Here is a 16998-nt window from a genome sequence, read left to right as displayed (position 1 = left end):
GCTTTATAGTAAACTGCAGCTCAAGTCTCAGGGGCTAACTGTGCTGTCTCTTAGCTTCCCTGCCTGCAAAGACACTTTGGAGTGTTCTTACGCTTTTTGGTTTCTGTTGTATGTTGTTCTGGTTTGTTTTATCTTCAAGAAGGAAGCCTTATGTGACTGCGGCTGGCCTTGAGCTCACTGTGCAGCCCAGGATGACCTTGAAGTCCTTCCTGATCCTGCTGTCTCCACCAAGTACTGAGGTTTCAGGTGTGCAGCACCATGCCAGCCTTCCGGTGCTCTTATGAAGACCACCAATGTGGAGACACATGTGTGTCTGTAAAACTGATCTATGGCAGATATAGTGATCTTAAATCAAAAGCCTACCTGTCTATTCTTACCATCTTTGACTATCTGATACTTACTCTTTACACATACATTTTACACTAGACACTGAGAAAATGATGGAGAACAAATAGAACATTTGGTGCTTTCAAATTAACAGCTTTTAAAAAGTGCTTAATAAAAATACCTGAGCTGTATAGAGCATCTAGTCACAATGATAAATGTAAGTACACAGACATGTAAATCCTGTTGAATGAATGTTTCTTGACTTTTTTTCCTAGTGATATTGTAAACAAAAGAATAATTCTAAACTGATGGAAATTTCAGAAGTTTGTGATTTGCAGATGGGCACATTCCAAAATATATCCTGACTTTTAGCCAGACAAATATCATTTTAAAATCATTAAAAATAAACAAAATCAAATAAAGGCTGGTAATTTAAGCAAGTTTTGATGATTTACTTTCCTAAAATCGACTCAAATATGCTTTAAAAAAATCCTCTGAGTGATTTCTTACATTTGCATTGTACAATAATGAAAAGAGGTAAGGCTATTGTATACACAGACATAAACAAAATTCTACTTCTACATAAATACATATGCTTCATATGCATACTTTGAATAGATTGGTTTATGTAAGTGATTGTGGGTTTTCAAGGCCTTTAAGGTTTCACTTTCTCATAGTGAAACACCAAAGAATCACTTTCATAGTCTTCTATTTTGCTGTCTTTCACCGTTTATTATTTCACCGTTATGAGAACAAGTTAATATGGCAATCCTGGTTTCTGATAAGCAAAACCATTTTCACATGAATCAACGGATAATATGATTGCCAGTTTGTAACTGAATAAATCAAGGCACTAAAGCTTTCCCAATATACACACAACCTCTATATGGGTGTGTGTACTTAAATCATTGGAGAGTGGGACTCTTAGAAGCAAGCGCTTTGCAAGATAGGAAGGAAAATCTAGTGGCTTGACAGATGGTGACTTTGGTATAGCAAGATCTTAGTGGGTGGAAAGCATTTGATGCACATACCTGAAAACCTGACTTCGATCCCCAGAACCTACACTGATAAGCCAGACATAGGGCTGCAGAGATGGCTCAGTTGTCAAGAGCACTTGTTGCTCTTGCAGAAGATCCAAGTTTGGTTCCTAACACATACTTACCCTGGCTCACAATTCCCCAAAACCCCAGCTCCAAGGGGCCCAATGCCTATGGCCACTGCAGTCACTAAACATACTTGAATGTCCATACACACACACACACACACACACACAGAGAGAGAGAGAGAGAGAGAGAGAGAGAGAGAGAGAGAGAGAGAGAGAATTGCCTAGAAGTTCACAGAATAGTTGTCCTGAGTTTAGAGCATGGCAAAAGCAAGAAGACTTTGCCTCAACATGGTAGAAGGTAGAAGGAGAGAACAAAGTCCCAAAAGTTGTCCTCTAATATTCACCTGTATACTATGAATAGCATTTTCCCATACTCACAAATGTCATATATGCATGCATAGACACACATAATAATAATGAAGTGACAATAGTCAAATGGCAGGCATATTTCTTATTGTAAACACAAAGAAAGGATGTTTTCTTGCTTCCAGAAAGCACCAGAGACAGTAGAACAAAGTCACATAAGTAACTCCACTCTGACATCAATATGTTTCAGTAATCAAAGACAAGACTCACATCATCAGAGATTGGGAAATTTTCCTACTGGGAAATTAGCATTTGAAAACGTATCTTGAGATACATTTATGTAAAAGGTCTTGGAAGTATCTAAAAAAACAAAAACAAAAACAAAACAAAACAGTTCAGCTATTAAAAGAATTTGCTCTTACAGAGGATCCAGGTTTGATTACCAGCACCTACACAGTAGCTCATAACCATCCTTAATTCTAGTCCCAGGGGATTCAATGCCCTCTTCTGGCTTCCAAGGGTACCAGGCTCACTTGTGGAGTATATGTACACTTGCAGGAAGAGCACTCATATGCAGAGAATAAAAATAAACCTTTCTTTAAGTAGGGGAGGTTGGACTTGAGAGAAGAGAGCATAAGATTGGTTGAGTTCTAGAAGCTATGCCTGTATTTTAATTTCCTTTGAGACAAAGCCTGTTTTGTTCTATAAATGTTCATCACCTCATATATTTCTCTCATAAAGAATTTAGAGATCAAATTAAAATGTCTCAAGTTAAAAATTTGAAAATTCTTAGAATGACTTTATTGGAAATAGGAAATGCTCAGTTTGAAAACAATACAGTGCATTTTGACCAGATCTTTAAAAAGCCATTTGACTTTTCTTAAGAAAGTGACGTACAGTGCATATCAGCATTCATTCAATAGATTTAACACCAACTGATAGAGCAGAATACATTCAAAGGAGATGAAAGCACTGGCTACTGTGAGCAACCACACACCTACAAAAAAAAAATACACACAAAACTCAAAAAAAAATTTAGAAGCAGGTAGTCACATGAAAGCCACATGATCTCTCATGAGAAATAAAAAAGTCCCCACTGATCAAGAAGAACTCAGTGAATCAAGGAAATAAAATGTATATTATGAGGAGGGGGAATAAATCCAATGAGACACAAGTTAAATTTCATCAGTGACATTGAATAGGGGCTTCGTATGCCGTAATGTGTAAGCTTATATCAATAACCAGAGAGGGCCACCATGCCACCTTCTGGATTATCAGATCATCAAAAAGCAGGAACATTAATATATGATAGCAGAGGTATCCTCCACAAAATCTGTGGGACAGAAACATTCCCTCCACAGAATGAAGACAGTCCCTTCATCAACTTCTTATACTTTCCCAATAATTTCTCAAAAAAGTCTTTGGTAATCGACTTGTAGCTAACCTAGAAGGCTTTCTTGGGAAAACTTGAAAGGTGTCCACAGTTTTGATAGACTTTTGAATGGTATACTTCCTAAAATGAAACCCAGTAGAAACAGGGACATCTTTGCTGGTGGTGAGCAAAATGTCTACTTGACTCCTTGGCAGCCTTGTTTCCTCTGCTCTAGGCCCTAGTCAGAAACCAGATATTGAGACAAGCTCCAGAAGGTAATTTGTGGGAAGCAAACTTCCGTCCATCTCCTCACCCCACACAAGGTAAATGAGGAAATTGGAAAGAATGCCCACAGAGTGACAAACCTAACATATTTTCCATTAGCAATGAGAAATGTCTCTACACCAAGAGCTGGGATTTCTCCCTCCAACCACAGGCTAGGAAATTCAGGCCTCCCGTGAGCCCATGTTTGATGTTGCTGAGCCACAGCATATGCTTTTGTCTCTACTCTAAAGAAACATAGCATTTCCCCTTTCCTCTGGGCTTCATTGCTGTTAAGTGATTATGGTGTTGTTTCTGTGGAAGTGTGACAGAATTACAATGTTGCAAAAGCAGTACATTTAAAATTGAGCCAATTGTAAATTGTTTTCATCTTAAATTTATTTTGTCTGTCTTTTAAGATATTATTGAATGTTTCCATTTGTGTTTTATTGTCTTTAAAGAAATATTTAAATGCTTATGTTGAAGTGTGGCCAAATTACAATTAAGATATGATTTTCGAACTATTGACTCGTTAATACTTATATAATAAATAATGCTTTTTTATTTATTCTACTCTAAACAATGTAAACATGGCATTTTATCTTAGTTTTTAATGGATTTCTATACATAAACTGTAGTGGTAGTTTTCTATGAACAATTCAGCAAATAGAGATTTTAAAGCTTTCAAAATCACATCTATATACCAAGATTATTACAATTATTACTAATAACTATTATAATTATTCATTATGGAAAAAAGCATACCTACTGAAATAAAATTTAACTCATTTTAAGGCAAATATCAATTGGCTACTAATCCTTCGTGTCTAATCCTTTGGTATGCCACACAAGGTATTAAACATATGTACATATACAATACACATGAGTATTTTAAATCATATATAGATGTATACATATGTAATCAATAACTCATACTCTTGGGGAGTTGAAAAAGGTGATCATCTGAATTTTTCTGCTTAAAATAAGCTTACACTTGTGCTTAAAGTTTCATAGCATTGCCTTTGGAAGCACATATTTAGCTTCTACTTTTCCCTATTAAATGGAATCAGTTTATCTTTACTAAATGTCCCTCACAAGGAAGGAGAATTATTTAGTCTAACACAGTAGAACACAAATATAAGTGGCTACAAATTAATCTAGCAAACATTTGCATGGAATATATTATCTACTAGATCTTCAGTACTTTAAAACAACTAATTCAACCTTCACAACATTTTCCTTGTGTAGGAAGCATTACTAAGCTTTCTTAGGAACTGGACTAACAGGAAGTGTAAACAATTTATCCACAGATAAATGGCTTTCAAATGGCACAGCTAGATTGCAAACCCAAGACTTGATTCTAAGACAATTCACTCATACACTAGACCAGCCTGGGCTTGTTGAATGAAAAGCAATGGCATCTAATGATTAAGGTTAGTGTCAACAGCTACTATTATGTGTGCCAGTGTCACCAAATCCTCCTATGGACCCAGGCTGTATCTTTATCCAGTTACGTTCCTCTGAGGCTCTAGTGTCTGGCTACTCTTTCACATACTTGACATGAAAATTTTCTTTCAGGAATTCACCTGGGATGATGCAAACCATTCTTTCTACTGTTCATGAGTTTGTTTACAGAAGCCTGCTTCCCATAAAGAAACTTTTTCCATAGTCTTAACAGTATAATCAGACAGCGATCTTTTTAAATAGTACTCTTCCTCAGAAGAGTTATCTGTCTTTCCACAAAAGAAACTGAATTGTCTCAAGTAAGACAGCGTCTCTGAGAGACAATCTAAAATTAAAAATATGCATAACCTAAAGTCATAACCAATAGCATATAATAAATCTATAAAACCTTGGCTTCTCTCCACCATGACATGCTAAAGTTGTAGCTGAGCAGTTATCCTTTACCTTCTCCCAGCAGGGAAAAGCTGCCCGTCATGAGTTGGGCAGGAGGCTCGATCATCAGAGAGAACCTGGCCAATAGCTACATTTCTTTGCTATCCCAGGCTGGAATCTATTTGTGGTTCACACGGTGAAGGACCTTGACTCTCCCCTTGTAACTAACGCTCCCACTTATCTTTGATTTATGACAAATGACTTGGTAGTCAATAAATCTCCATAGTTTTGGCAACTATCATATAATTCTGTCAGCACTTAAAGGGAGAGTTTAAAATGACCAGGAAGAGCCAGCCTGCAGGTCAGAGAGTCTGTTCCTCAAGAGAAAGAAAAGTAAACAGAGATTTTCTCATCTGCTATTCACATATACTTTGGAGACAGAAGCTGAATTAATCCCAGGTCTCTGGGTCTCTGGAAGCTGAATCAATCCCAGGTTTCTGGGAAGTGTCACAGAACCAACCCTTATTCCTGAAAAACAAAAGGTGTATTAAGCCAGGCCATAGAAAGCCACATAACAGATTCTCCTTGAGATTTAAGGCAGTGCCAACAACAACTACATGAAGGAAAATGCTGAGTATGCTGACTCTGAGTTCAAAGTGAGGCCAAGAAAATGAGACAAGGAAAGAAAGAGGAGTGTCACTGCAAGAATCATGTTCCTGAGTTTAGACTATGCATGCTATTCAGAAAACTAAAAATATAAACAAAAGGGTAGATTACAAAGTCCCCTCTCCCATGAGACAACTGTCATACTAGAAAAAGCCTTTCTAACATGTGAAAGGAGGAGACACAAGAAAGACACAAGAAGCCACACTACCAGGGGGGTCATGACCCTGGAGATGGAAGAAAGTAAACCATTAGATAATTAAATAAATATATAAATGTTCTAAATTAAAAGATAAGAACAATTAACAGATAGTGAAACTTAAAATGTTTGACCAAAGTATCACCCCAGATATTCAAGTACAAACCCTACAGATTAATGAGATAGTCAATCCATGTAGAAGTAAAAAGAGAAAAATGTGTACAGACACATACACACACACACACATGCTACTGAAGATGGTAAACTACAGAAGGAAAGAAACAAGTTTTGTAGCTAGGAGGACTTTTGTTTAATTCCAACCTTTGCCACTTCCTAGGCATATAACATGTTCAGGTCTCTTAAATTCTTTGGTAAGAAATCAAAACAATATTCCTGAATGAAAATATCCCTAATTCATGAGGTAATTTCAAAATCTGCTGGCATAACTGTGGTGTGTATGAATTCTTAATAGTTTCAACAAAAAAAAACATTTTAAATAAATTCCTAATTATATTTGTTAATGATTTAATTAAATAGTACTCTGACCAAGTTCTGTTGTACCAAAGCCTCTAGGCTCATTGACAAAATTTCTCACATATATAACCTCCAAGTGGAGTCTTCAAAAGCATTCCAATAAACCTCTCACGTCATCCATCATTTACTTTGAAAACAAGCAGACCTCTTTAGAGTGACATCTCACTGGTCCCCTGGTCACCTTTGATCTTTATCTGGGATACATCCACCATAGCAACCACAGAACTCCAGGGTCTTCTCAAGTAACAGCCTAGTGTGCTGAGAAAACTCTAAATTTTCTATCTTTCCAAATATGTTGTTAAGTGTATTCCTTTATTGTTTTGGTGCAGTGACCAGGAGGGGGAGGTTGAATAGTAGAGATAAAGTACATCCCTCTTTCCGATTAATACTCATGAAAATTTCCAAATGTTGACTTACACCTTCATCTATGAGATTGAACCAGTGTACTGAAGGGAAAAGAGCAGCAGATGTAACTCAAACATGAGAAAAGCATCACTTACTAACTGAGCAGTTGAGATGACCCAACCACAGGATTTTCACAAAGCTTTATAAATATTATAGTTTCAAGTACTTTATGTGTTAAAAATTATGCATTGAAAATGCATGTAGTATATTAAAATGTGTGTGCACATACACATGGTACACATGAACAATTTAATGTAACAAAGATGTAATTCTAATTCTACTCTGTCCTCGGAACTTCATTTCTTAGTTATCATATTGACTGAGCAAATAATTTAATAACTCTGATTTTTATTTCTTCTATTAGACTAAAAATCATTATAATACTTACTTTACAAGATTATTCTCAGGACTGCATGGGTAAAGTATTAAAAAGTACTTGGCATACTGCTCAGAATACTTACTCAATAAACCATGCCTATGTGCAATTTTTTTGTTTAATGTCATATTTATTCTAGAATGCATATGACAGAAGGGGATTTTGTTTGAGCATTGTCATTCAACATGGTACAGGAAAAAGAACACACAGGAATACCACCAACCTCCAAGCAGATAGCACAGGTGCCATTTGCACTCAGAAATTGCTTGTAATGCAAGTCTCATTGACTATGCACATGTAACATCAACAAGAAAAGGCAACTAGTATCATTAATATCTATGGCCCTAAATAGTCAGTAAATGTTTCCTAAGAATGTTCTTACATTTTACAGTATAATGCCAAGTCACTCATCAGTGATCCTTCACACACATTCTCTCTAATGTATAAATAGTGTTTGTGGCATGGGTCTGATGGTACAATGTTAGTCATTTGAGGACTTGAAAATACAAATCAAAGCACCAAAAGCCCAGGATGGCTCAGTACAAATGATGTCTGTTTGTCCTGTCAGGTTTGGAATTCCCTTTCCAAGGCAATGAAATTCCAGAATGACAAAGCAATTTGGGCCTGATTTTTTAAGTTTTGCTTTACCAGTATGTGGCTTTCAAGTTATGTGTCTCCCAATGCAACCACTGCCAATGTCACTGGATTGCAATCTGAAGTTTTGAAGTCTGCACATTGCAAATAATTAAATGAGACATTGCTGTATAGAGGCTTTTAGCTCCATCTAATCCCATTGGTATAGATTTGATTGCCTAAACTTTTGGGATCATTTACAAAAGAGAAAGAAAGAAAAACCTTTGTTCAGACCAGTATCACAGATATCTCCCTCTGCTTTCCCTTCTGGTTTGTAATTTGAGAGTTTTAAGTGTTTAAGACTGAATTTCTCTTGAGTTGACTTTCAAGTAGTGGGAAATGGAGGTTTCATTTCACTCTTCCCCACATAGATTTTTAACTTGATGGTACCATTGACTGACAGGACACTGGCCTTTCTTCATTCTGTTACAGGCATCTTTGCCAAAACTCAATTGACAACAATTGATTAGGTTCATTTCTGAACTTTGTTTCATTGCTGTGTTTTTGTTAGTGCCCAGCTACTGTTTTGTACATGTTAATTGTTTAGTCTACAAACTTAGAAATTCATTTCTATTTTGAATTGGTTTTGGGTGTTGTCTTTAAGGTCTTCTATTCATAATACCATGTGATGAGCAATCAAAAGGAAGAAGTGAAGTTTTAAACTCACTGTCCTTTCTTGTTTTCTCCTTTCTAATCACTCTGGCTAGAACTTCCTATGTTGGTTTGATAAGGTAGCACACATCTTTATCTGACTCACAATCCTGAGGGTAAAGCTTTCCTAATTTAAACCACTGAATACAGAAAATTTTACTCATAGTCTCTAGTTTGTTGAATGAATATTCCTTCAGTATGTATTTCTTAGCCAAATGTGTGGGTATAATATCTAGACTATAGAAGGAATAGAAATGACTCAACAACAACAACAAAATACCAATTGATTTTAAATGTATAAGATACATGAGTAGACATTTCCCAAAGAAATACTAGTGGTCAACAGGTATACAACATAAAATATCAAGGAAATGAACAGTAAAAGTCCAAGTGTGATAATGCTGATAATCTTTAGAGCTATTTGAATGGCTTTTGTAGGAAAGATGAGAAATACTAAGTTTTGGTGAGGGTGTGGAAAAGAGAAAACATGTTGGAAGCCATGGTGAGATGTAAATTAGTCCAGCTGCTTTGGAAAACTACCAAAGCTTATTAGAAAAACTAAAAATAGGACTGTCAGATCCAGAAATCCCACTCCAGGGTACACATCCCAAAAAAGTGAACTCTCTCAAAGACACATTGCCAAGGCTGGAGCTATCAGGTGTTAAAAGCCCTGGCTAGAGTTTAATTCAATTCCCAGTACTCACATAGTAGCTCACAACTATAAGTCAAGCCTTGAGGGATCCGATGTCCTCTTCTGGCCTCCAGGGGAACTGCACACATGTGGTGCACACTAGCATACATGAAGGCAGAACACCTATACACATAAAATAAAAATGAAGGTGGAGAAAAAACATATTCCGTTGTTCCTTGCAGTATCATTCGTAATTTCCAAGATCTAGAAGTACTCTAAGGATGAACAGATGGTTAGACCCAGAAATATAAATGGAATGTGATTTGTCCTTCAAAAACACATTCCTGTCATTATGTAAAAACGTGGAAAAATCTGAGAGTTATCATGCTAAGTGATATGAGACAGGCACAGAAGTCAAATGCTGCATGACCTTATTAACATATTGAATAAACAACATCAAGATAGCCACCAGGATGAACTACATCAGAGGCTAAGAGGAACTAAGGAAAAACTGGTCAAGGACCAGTTGTGACTTCAACTCAACAGCAAAACATTCAGAAAATCTATCGTACACCAGCAATGACTACATCTAATCACATAATTATTCTTGAAAAATCCTCAGAGAGATACTAAATGCTCTCCACAATAATAAAATAATAGTAATTATGTAAAGTAATATGTAAGTTAAATAGCTCAATTTAGTAATTCCATGATGGATGTATATAGCAAAATACCCCACTGTACAACATAATTATACACAATTTTTTCTAATAAGTAAATAATACATTATTAGCCTTTCTATATATAAAAAATTTGAAACAATGTAAAAGCTTCACAGTTTGGTGGGGGTTGAGGTGATGGATTCCATTCAAAGCTGCTGCACCCAGGGAATTACACACTCTGCTTATGCTACTTCATTGGACGGTAATAATTTAGACTTTGTTAGACTGTGGAAATGGATCCTGTAAATAATTTTCCTCACTATTGTTGTTTAAACAATCTATACCCTATTGTGCAATTTAACATTTAATATGTCACAGTTTCAAGTGCTTTATAATAATTAAAGTTGAGGACTGAAAGGATAGCTCAGAAGTTAAGAGTAACTTCTGCTCTTGCAGAGACTCTGACTGCAGATTCCAGCATCCACATGATAACTCACAGAAATGTATGTGAGCAGCTTCACAGCTTCAGGGAATTCAAGCCCTTTTATGAACCTCATGAGTACCTCACTCACATGATGCTTAGACACACACTTAGGAACACAGCATAAACAATAACTGTAGTTTTGCTACTGTTATGAATCATAAATGTCTGATATATAAGATATTTAATATTTGATCCCTGAGAAATGGTCATTTGATCTTCCCATAAAAGTCCTGGAGAGATAGCTTAGAACTAAAAAGATAAATAAATAAAAATAGATAAGCTAAAAGATAAATAACACTAACATTTATTTTCCATGCAAATCTTTATATCGTTTATTATTATGATACATTTCTGGTTAAAAAACAAAAAAAAACAAGAACCTAAGAGGTTAAACAACTTTCCTATATTCCCTAAAGGCAGAACTACAATCCTGACAACTAATTACTATGCTTTATATTAAAATTGCCTGAAATTTTGAGAAAAGAAGAAAGCATTTTTAATTTTTTTTCTTGGACCTAGACAGATGGCTTATTAGCGGAAAACACTGACTGCTCATCCAGGGTTGAATCTTCAGTACCCACATGGTGGTTCACAACTGTCTGTGATTCCAATTCTGTGGGCTATGACTCCATTTTCAGGTCTCATGGTTTCTTCATGCACACAGTGCACAAACAGACATGCAGGCTAAATGAAACTTTTGGGAAAAAAATCCTATGATTTGCAATGAACTATTTATCAGCTTAAATCAATTACTGAGCAAACAATATACTGACTCCGGGATGTGTATAAACACTGCAAGTAACTACTCAAGCCATGGCGAGTGTGCTCACCTATGTTCATGGCAGATGCCACTGAAAGCGCCATTGCCAAAGTTCAAGTGGGAATGACAGGACATCTGAGTTCAGCAGAGTCAGCCTGGAAAGGTTAGCAATAATAAATGACTAAGAAAGAACCCAGAGAGAATAACCCTGTGGAAGACTCTCACAGAGAGAAGAATGCAGTCAGGAAGGACAAGGCTGGCAATAGGGAAGGCATACCCTGGCCTCATACCATCCATCTCTTGGGGATCTTTGTCCAGTTTCCACATGACAGAGAGAATTCATGAAAGTCCTTGTCATCACCCATATGAACCACTCATCTGGGCTTGCCATCAGAGGGGAAGATTGACAAACTTACTTGTCCACATTTTGAAATATTGATACATTACATACCCAAAACAGTTTTTATTACTTACTGCATATCTTATTAAAATTTCCACCATATGCCTTTGTCATCTAAAACAAGTTATATATTCCACAAATTGGGCTAGTTTGAAAAGAGTTGAGCCCCCAGGAGCATGGATGATGGACTACTGTCCACAAGACTTGCTCCATCTACTCCAAAACAACTTCAAAGCATATTCCTCAGTGTTATATGAGAAACATGTTTTAATCATAATTTGGAACAACATGAGAGTATAAAATGCTAGACAAACTATTTGAAAGCAATGTTCACCTGTGTAGCATCCAGAGAAAAATGTCTGTTATCTTCCACTATCCCTCTCTACCTTATTCTTCTGAGGCAAGGCCCCTCCCTAAACCTGGAGCTTGCATGTGTTTTGGCTAGGTGGAAGCTAACTAGCACCAGAAATCCTCCTTCTTTACTCTACCCTTCCTGGTGGGATTATAAGCTTATGAAGCATCACCCCTAACTTTTTATGTGGGTGCTGGGAAGGGAGGTCCAGTCTCCATTCCTGTACACAAAATACTCTTAACTTTAGCCCCTAGATACATTACTTAATTGAGCGATATACCAAGATTGGTATATTGGAAAAGATTGGCATGACAAAGATTGAAAGATAAGATGATGACAAGCCAAGGAAGAAGCCCTCAACTCCAGCAGGCTTTACATGGAAACCTTCCTGCCAACCCTGCCAGAGAAGCAAGTAAGCCAGTGAATCAGGTAGGTGAGCGAGCGTCAGATCTTCACCCTTCCTCCTCTCCTCCAAATCCAATCTCCAAGCATCATCTCCAGCTCTGTAGCAGACTACATCTTTCCTCATTCTCTGCCCCAATTTCTGAGTAATTAAGCAGATCCTGGTGGAACATCCTGATTTCCTCACCGCTGTAGAACCCTTCAGTGCCCCCTTTCTACCCTATTCCATTGCTAAGTATCAGCTTCCAATACCTAGAAACACATTTTACCTGGAACCTCCAGTGCTTTCACTTAGCAGGATACCAGATGCATTCTCTGCCAGGAACACATAGCCACCCCATTCTGCTAAGAACCTGGGAGGACAACAGAAAACAAAAAACAAAACAATCATCAACCAAAGACAAGACCTGACCTGATATCAGCACTGAGAATTACAATCATCCCAAACACAGATGACTAGACGCCAGTGTAAAAGCACAATCGATAACAGCTAGGGCAATTTGTCCCCATTGGAGCCCAGTAAACCTACTACAGTAGGCTCTTAGAAATGGAACATAGCTGAAGCACAAGGGCCTAAAAATAGCCTTTATAGATATAATAGATATTCTTAAAGAAAAAAAAAAGAAACTCATTAAAGAAATCCATGAAAATACGACCTATCAGTGAAAAGAAATGAGTAAAACCTGAAAACGGAAATAGAATCAATAATGAAAACCTAACTGGGAAAATCAGGAAATGAAAAATTTGAGAGGGTAAACAGGAACTTCAGACACAAGCCTCAACAATAGAATACAATAGATGGAATAGAAAATCTTAGGCATTGAAGACAAGATTGAAGAAATGGATATCCCAGCCAAAAAAAAAATGTTATATGTAAAAATATTCAGGCACAAACCATCCAGGAAATCTCAGACAGTGTGAAAAGACCAAACCTATGAATAATAGAAGTACAGGGAGAAGAAAAAACCTAAGTCAAAGGCACAGAAAACATTTTAAACAAAATCATAGAAGAAAATTTCCCTAACTTAAAGAAGGATGTGCCTATCAAGTACAAAATGCATTCAGAATACCAAATAACTAGACCAGAAAAGAAATTACCCTTGGCAGACAATAAACAAAACATTTAACACAGAGAACAAAGAAAATTAAGAACTTTAAGGGGGAAGGCCATGTAACATATTAGCAGATGTAGTAGAATAAGACCTATGGTAGTTTGAACAAGAATGGTCCCCATAGACTCATATATTTAAATGTTAGGGAATGACATTAAGAGGTGTTATTTGCTGGAGTAGGTGTGGCCTTGTTGGAGGAAGTGTGTCACTAAGGGTAGGCTCTGGGCCTCAAATGCCCAAGCCAGACCCAGTGATTCTTTCTCTGACTTCTGCCTGTGGATCACAAGTAGGACTCTCAGCTACTCTCCAGCACCATGTCTGCCTGAATGCTGCCATGCTTCCCACAATCAAAATAAAGGACTAAACCCCTGAAACTGTAAGCCAGTCCCAAAATAATGTTTTCCTTAATAAAGTTTCTATGGTCATGTTGTCTCTTCACAGCAATACAAACCCAAACTAAGACAATATCTTAATTCTCAATGGATATTTTTCAAAGGTAGAAAGGATGGGACAAATATTCTACAAAGTCTAAGAGACTGTAGATGTCAGCTAAGATAACTCTACCTAGCAAAACTATTAATCACAACAGATAGAGAAGGAAAGACACTCCAAAACAAAACCAAATTTAAACATTTTCTATCTACAAATCCAGCCCTGTAGAAGGCATTAAAGAAAACTTCAACCTAAAGAAGTTAGTCTCTCTCTCTCTCTCTCTCTCTCTCTCTCTCTCTCTCTCTCTCTCTTTCTCTCTCTCTCTCCCTCTCCCTCTCCCTCTCCCTCTCTTTCTCTCTCTCTCTCTCACACACACACACACTCACACACAAACACACAAGCATCAAAAACAAAACAAAACCCCATAAAGAATAAATAATCCTAGGTCCCAAAATAAAAAGAGGTGGGAAAAAACACACCTTCAAAACAAAATAGCAGAAATCAACAAACAATGTTCATTAATAACTCTGGATATCAGTAGTCTCAATTCCCCAATAAAAAGAAACAGACTAACAGGCAACATTCTTATCAACCTGTACAGATTTTGTCTGCTGGACCTGAGATTTGAGTACCTCAGAGAATGGGGCCAACTACAGGCTAATGCTATACACAACCTTACTTCAGTTTCAGTGTAATTTTATACATGGATATAACAAAGAAAACAATAATCCAAGGAATGTTGTTTGAGTTTAGAAAAAACACATAATCAGAAAAACATGTAAATAAACACCAGTTAGCACATACTAAATATTAACAGAATAGCCCTTTCCCAGAACTTTCTCAGGACATACCAATTTAAAAACACAATTGCCTGGCATGTACTATAGATTATATCTGGGAAAGTATGAAAGCAAAGCTGAAAGACATACCCAGACTCAGGGTACACTGGCCAGATTGGTTTCTACAGCTCTGTTCTGACATTCAGAAAAAATATGTCTTATAAATTTGATGCAAATATTGGTCATAGGAGGCATCAAATCACATCTAAGAACAATGCAGGGAACAAAATGCGTCTAAGGTAAAAGGCCCTCTGCCTTTTTTCCTGGAGCCTCTCTCACAGTTTCCTCAAGGCACTGTTCACTGTGCATTCTTCTTTTGCCTGTGTTCCAACAAAAAGAATGGAAAAACAGGATCCACCCTTCTGATGCATTCAAGAAACACATCTTAATATCAAAGAAAAACATCATCTCAGGTAGAAAGGACAGGAAAAGGTATTCTGTATAACTGGACCTAAGAAGCAAGCCAGTGTAGCCATTTTAATATCTGACAAAATAGACTTCAAACCAAAACTTATCAGAAGAGATGGAGAATGATACAATATATTCATCAAAGAAAAAATATACCCAGAGGAAATTGCAGTTCTTAACATCTATGCTCCAAACACAGGTCACCAAAGAAAGAAATACTGTTTCAGTTTACATAATATATTGACCTATCCACAACAGTAGTAGGAGATTTAAATACCCCACTCTTGAGGATAAATGGGTAAACTAGAAAAAAACTAAACAGAAAAATTCTAGAGCTGTGGACTTAACAAATGGACTCAACAGATATTTACAGAATATTTCACCCAAACAGGAAGAATCTACCTTCTTCTCAATACGTCATGGAACTCTCTCCAAAATTGATCACATACTTAGATACATAGCAAGACTCAGCAGATACAAAATAAAATTGAAATAACACCCTGCATCCTACCTGACAACCATGGGTTACAGCTAGATATCAAAACAACAAAAACAACAGGAAGATCAGAAAATCAAAGAGACTCAACAACTCTACTGAATGAAAAAATGGATCAAGAGAGAAATAAAGAAAGAATTAAAAACTTTCTAAATTTGAATTAAAATGAATACACAAAACACCCAAACTTATGGGATATAGTGAAGGCAGTTCTAAGAGGCAAGTTTATAGCAAAAAAAAAAAAAAGGTGCTTATATAAATAAATCGAAGACCTCTCATACTAGTTACTTACCAGCACATCTGAAAGCTCTAGAAAAAAAAAAAAAGACTTCATACCTAAAAGCAGTAAATGGCAAGAAATAACAAAATTCAGGGCAGAAATCAAAACATAGAAACAGAAAAAATACAAAGAATCAAAAAAGGAAAGTTTTTATATATTTGTTTGTTTATTTATTAAATTATTTGCTAAGGTATATACCTTTTATTTTGGATATTTTATTTACATTTCAAATGAAACCCCCTTACCCCCAACCCCAAAACCCCCTATCCCATCCCTCCTCCTGCTTATATGAGGATATGTCCCTACCCACCCTCCCATTCCCACCTCCACACCCACAATTTCGCCTACACTGGGGCATCCAGCCTTCATTGGACCAAGGACTTCCTCACCCACCTATGCCTTACACTGTCATCCTCCCCTACATATACAGCTGGAGCCATAGGTCCCTCCCTATGTGCTCCCAGGCTGGTGGTTTAGACCCTGAAAACTCTGGTTGGTTGGTATTGTTGCTCTCCTCATGGGGCCAAAAACCCTTTCAGCTCCTTCAGTCTTTTCTCTCACTCCTCCATTGGGAACCCCATGATCAGCTCAATGGTTAGCTGTTAGCATCTGCCTCTGTATATTTCAGGCTCTGGCAAACCTCTAAGGAGACAGCTATATCAGACTTCTGTCAGCAGACATTTCTTGGCATCCATATGTGTGTCTACCTTTGGTGACTGCACAAGGGATGGATACCCAGGTGGAGCAGTCTCTGAATGGCCCCTGCTTCAATTTCTGTCCCATGCTTTGTCTCCATATTTGCTCCCATGAGTATTTTGCTACTCCTTCTAAGAAGGGTAAAGGCACCCACACTTTGGTCTTCCTTCTTCATGAGGTTCATGTAGTCTGTGATTTGAGGCTTGAATATTGCGAGCTTTTAAGCTAATAGCCAATTATCAGTGCGTGAATACCATGTGTGTTCTTTTGTGATTCGATTACCTCACTCACGATGATATTTTCTAGTTCAGTCCATTTACCTAAGACTTTCTCGAATTCATGGTTTATAATAGCTGAGTAATATTCCATGTGTAAA

Source organism: Grammomys surdaster, unplaced genomic scaffold (genome assembly GCF_004785775.1).
Source record: "Grammomys surdaster isolate TR1022 unplaced genomic scaffold, NIH_TR_1.0 752, whole genome shotgun sequence".
Classification (NCBI taxonomy): Eukaryota; Metazoa; Chordata; class Mammalia; order Rodentia; family Muridae; genus Grammomys; species Grammomys surdaster.
This window is presented reverse-complemented; position numbering follows the sequence as displayed.